The sequence below is a fragment of the Berghia stephanieae genome, chromosome 10, assembly GCF_034508935.2.
Source record: "Berghia stephanieae isolate SIO BIC M18660-M18661 chromosome 10, UCSD_Bste_1.3, whole genome shotgun sequence".
Lineage (NCBI taxonomy): Eukaryota > Metazoa > Mollusca > Gastropoda > Nudibranchia > Aeolidiidae > Berghia > Berghia stephanieae.
This window is the reverse complement of record NC_088369.1, coordinates 34,307,689-34,312,688: the sequence shown is the minus strand read 5'-3', so window position 1 is coordinate 34,312,688 and position 5,000 is coordinate 34,307,689. Positions and strand designations below refer to the sequence as shown.

General features: G+C 34.3%; 1 protein-coding gene across 1 annotated transcript in view; it reads left to right on the top strand.

Moving 5' to 3' along the window:
- LOC144981024 (uncharacterized) overlaps positions 1-5,000 on the top strand; it is a 342,192-nt gene that overhangs the window by 188,236 nt on the left and 148,956 nt on the right. Inside the window, exon 4 of the mRNA XM_078929090.1 lies at positions 4,569-5,000. This exon is cut by the window's right edge and continues 750 nt beyond it. The gene's annotated coding sequence lies outside the window, so the exon portion shown is untranslated. The remainder of the gene's footprint in view (positions 1-4,568) is intronic.

Genomic DNA, 5,000 nt, shown 5'->3' with positions numbered 1-5,000 from the left:
ATAGATAGATAGATAGATAGATAGATAGAGATAAACTAAGATTTATATTATATCCATCCACCTATATCACTTACTTTCTCTCCGTCAATCAACTGCTCCATACCAACAAGCTGCTATCAACTTTGATAGATAGATAGATAGATAGATAGATAGATAGATAGATAGATAGATAGATAGATAGATAGATAGATAGATAGATAGATAGATAGATAGAGATAAACTAAGATTTATATTATATCCATCCACCTATATCACTTACTTTCTCTCCGTCAATCAACTGCTCCATACCAACAAGCTGCTATCAACTTTGATAGATAGATAGATAGATAGATAGATAGATAGATAGATAGATAGATAGATAGATAGATAGATAGATAGATAGATAGATAGATAGAGATAAACTAAGATGTATATTATATCCATCCACCTACATTACTTACTTTCTCTCCGTCAATCAACTGCTCCATACAACAAGCTGCTATCAACTGTCTTTGTACTACAATTATAGCATCGATCAATCATGTTTCAACGATCGCTTTGCATCAAAGCAGATCACAAGAGGGATATTTTGGATATAACAACACCATATGCATTGAGAATGTAGAAAAAAAATCTATATATACAAATCTAGGTACTATATATATCTCTCCCTGTCTGCAATCGTATTATGCAAAACGATGTCAAAAGTTGTCTTTGAAGGGAATTCAAAAAGTAAACTCAATATCAGGACGGACACATAAACGGTTTCGTTTTCTTTCTTTCCTTTTTTTTTCTTTTTTCTTTACGTAGTTGAAAAATAAAGGTCACGATTGCAAGCGTTAATGATGATAATGATGATGATGATTATATCCACTAAATGTGCTCAAAGCGCTTTACAAAGGGCCCCTGGTCAACAGCAACAGTTAACATGCAGGACGGGAAATGACGCCTTTTAGGCGATGTTACAATTTTTTCGGACAAAGACAACAATGCTGTTAACACATGAGTACGGTGAGAGAATGTGGGTAAAGAGCCTTCTCCAAGGACTCAACTATGCGCCGAGAGAGGCTCGAACCCAGGAGCTTCCGATCCGAAAGCGAGTGTCATACCACTAGACCACATAGCCGCACATCTATATCACAGACACGTTTCCCTTTCTTTTCTTTTCGAAAATGGCCCGCAGTTTTTGCCCATGACCGCTTAGACGTTATTCATTAACCCTCTCCTTACCAGACATTTTCAGGATTTCCCTCAAAACGTCACACTCAACTAACACAAAACAGAGTTTTTATCACTCAGACATAATACTAGTAACTTTCTTGTGATACATAATTTCTTTAGCAAAACAACTCCATAACATACTGTTCATTTTCTTTAAATTTTATGATGTACAAATTTGAATAAGAAAAATTTTGGTTGTATCGTAACGAATGTGACGACTTTCCTATGATTGATAATGAGAGGGTTAACTCACTCAATCCTAGAGATTTTTGCTACTTTTCAAAATTTGAAAAAAATATATTCAAAATGAGCATGTGCATAAATATATATATATATATATATATATATATATATATATATATATATATATATGTGTGTGTGTGTGTGTGTGTGTGTGTGTGTGTGTTTATTCAACTACAATTAACATCAATAAATGAAAAACATTAGCTTTTTGTCTCTCTTATGTAATAAATAGGCATGGGGTAAATGTAACCCGGGTAAACTACGGATATAGTCGGTGTTAGGCATCTTTGTCTCCTCGTATGTCCCATTATCTTTTTGTGAGATATACCATTTATTTTTATTTCTTATCCATAGTTATATCTGTACTTTAAGGGTCGGTTTTGGGTCTTTAAAAAAATAATTACCTATATTTTTCGATTTTAATCACTCTGTATCATCATTAACCCTCTCCTTACCAACTATGGGAAAATTGTCACATTTGTCACGATGCAGCCAGCCTTATTCTCATTCAGATTTTTTATTGTCGTACATCACAAAATATGAAGAAATATTATTGTTTTTGTTATAGATTTTAACGATGTTCTGTATAGCTTGTATAGCTGAACAAATTTATGTAAATTAAGTTTTTATTCCTTTTGAATAAAAGTTTTAAAAATCTATTTTAATGTTAGGTGGGTATGGAAGTTTGGGAAAATCCGGATTATGGTCGGTAAGGAAGGATTTTAAAAGCGACATTTTCTGTGAAAAAAAATTCATTATCTCTGTTGATACCCGATAGTTTTCTGGTAGATTTTTTAAAAACAATCTTGTGGCAAATTTCCACAAAACTAATGAAGGAATAACCTCCATATTATTTTTCCCTCTTATCAACATTGTAGCATTTTGTGCCACGATAGAGAGATTTTACAGCTTTTGCTTTTGAGATTTGTGTTAAATTACTACAAATTTGCGAATCAAAATTGTATGACAAAATTAATGTTCAAAATTTATAATTTGGATTATAAGTAAAAAAACACATATCTACCCTATGAAAAGATCTCTCTGTGGTGACATTATGCATCATATATGCGATGACTGTGTAAATTTTCAGACAATGTCATGGAATTGTTTCTGAGAAATATTTAACACAGTATCCCATACCCCTAGTAAATAGCAAAATAGATTTCCGCTTTTCACACTTTTGTTACTCCTATACCCTTTTCAGCCGCGCTTATCAATATAGATATTTTGAGAAATTGCATTTCAATGATATTATTTCTAAGATAATAAAATATCGTTTACCACCGACGTCTCAAAATCATTCTTTTGAAGGGTTTTCCTAAAAATTAGACCCAAACCGCCTCTTAAGAAGCATCCTCATTGTAAGTAATATGGAACTGAAGTGCGATATATGATAAGATTGCTTCTAAAAAAATTGCTGAAAACAACCTAATACATAAAGGATACAAAAGTTTGCCTCTGAGGACGAACCAAAAGTGGTTCCTCCTAGCTATGAGAATGGAGCTAATTCCGCCTTCTGAAGCGTTACGCAGATAGTATTAATCGTTATCCCCTGGTTAGGATCTTAGACTATCACAAAATACTTTTCGCTAGATCTAACATATATCCAGCTAGCTAATCACCTCCTTGAGATCAGAAAAAAATAAAGGAATTAAACCCCGAGTTTCCAAGATTGTAAACCCGTGAGATTGGGATATTTTATCACTCGGGGCACATAAGAAAAGGAGCTTTATATAGCGCAATATCCACTAAATGTGCTCAGAGCGCTTTACAAGGGGTCCCTGGTCAACAGCAACATTTAATATGTAGGACGAGACATGACGTCTGTTAGGCGATATTACAAGTTTTCGGACAAAGACAACGATGTTAACGGCCAGGTACTTATTTTTACACCTGAGTACGGTGAGAGAATGTGAGTAAAGAGCCTTTTCCAAGGACTCAATTATGCGCCGAGCGCGAGGCTCGAACCCAGGACCTTCCGATCCTAAAGCGAGTGTCATACCACAAGACCACATAGTCGCACACATTCCCCTTCTTCTTCTTTCAGCTTATCCCGCATTTCGTGGGGTTGCCATAATGAATGCCACATCTCCATGCATCTCGGCTCATAGCATCGTCTTCCTCCAGGTCCAGTTCTTTTATATCGTCATTTATCCTATCCAACCATCTAGTCTTTGGGTATCACCTTTTCCTCTTTCACGCTAATTATTGTGTATCGAATACTTCCCTTTCCACGTACTCCCTCCGTTGTCTCTTAACATGTCCGAACCATTTCAATCTATCTCCTCTCATCTTTATTGATACATTCTTCACTTCCGTCAAACTTCGAATTCGTTATTTCTCACTTTATATTTTCCTGTTCAGCCAAGGTATCATCTCAACATTCTCATTTTTGCCACATCAACTTCTTTATTGTTTCTTGTTTCTTGCACAGAACAGATTGACACATTGAAAACGGAATAACTTCGACCTTAAAAGTTTTTCCTACCCTCAAATGGGTCTTTTTCTCCTTAGTTCCACGAGACATCCTCTCGTATTCTTGAGATATGACACTCGCCTTCGAACTCGTAAGTCTCTGGTTTGAGTCCCGATGTACGCGGCACTAAGTTGATTCCTCGGAAAAGGCACTTTAATAACATTCTCTCTTCAATTTCAAGGTTAAGCTGAGTATCCGGTCGGAAACAACGTATTCTCTTTCGGTAAAAAAAAAATGTTACAACGTGCAGGCATAAAACATCCTATTTCATATTCAGTTATGCGGTTCGCTTAGGACTTCTGTGAAGAGCTTTCCGCACATAATCATAATTTAGTGGATCTTCTGCTGTACAAAATTTTATTTTTTCTCTCCATAATATCCAAATACTAGAAATGGTTTGACCAAACCAAAAAAAAAAAACAAAAAAAAACAAAAAAAAACTAAAATTTGTTTGTTTTTTTAAATCTAAATACTGCGACTTATTGAAGTACTAAAGTACACTAGTTTTCTGTAATTTGTAAAAACGTACATACAGCGTAAGATAAATAATTGACCACAAAAATGAGATATCTACCTTTAATCATAAAAATTGGAAGATATTTTGTCAAAATAATATATTGATATATGTATATTTCTATTTTATCTCCAGAAAATCAGGCGAACCTACCATTTCAGCAAAGTTGAAATAATTCACCATTGTCTGGTTTGAAATGCTTCCCTCAGCATAATTTCATCAATACAAGGACCTACAACCTTGATGTGAAAATCAATACTGGATGAGTTAAATATTAAAGACAGGAATTCATACATTTATTTATTCTTTGTATAAGAAGACCCGTCGCTCTAGTATTTGCCAGTAGCAAACAAAGAGCTGGATTTTAAATTGAAAAACTTGTCTGCAATAATATCAAATTCTATGTCTTATAAAGAATGCACAACAAAAGACAATTTCCTGCCAAGTGTGCTTTAGCAAGAAATCTTACAGAAACGATCAAATCATTGACCGATAATATTGAATATAAAAATGCCAAGATAAAATGAACCATGAAAATAAAACATTAATTCCTTGTTCAAGCACATC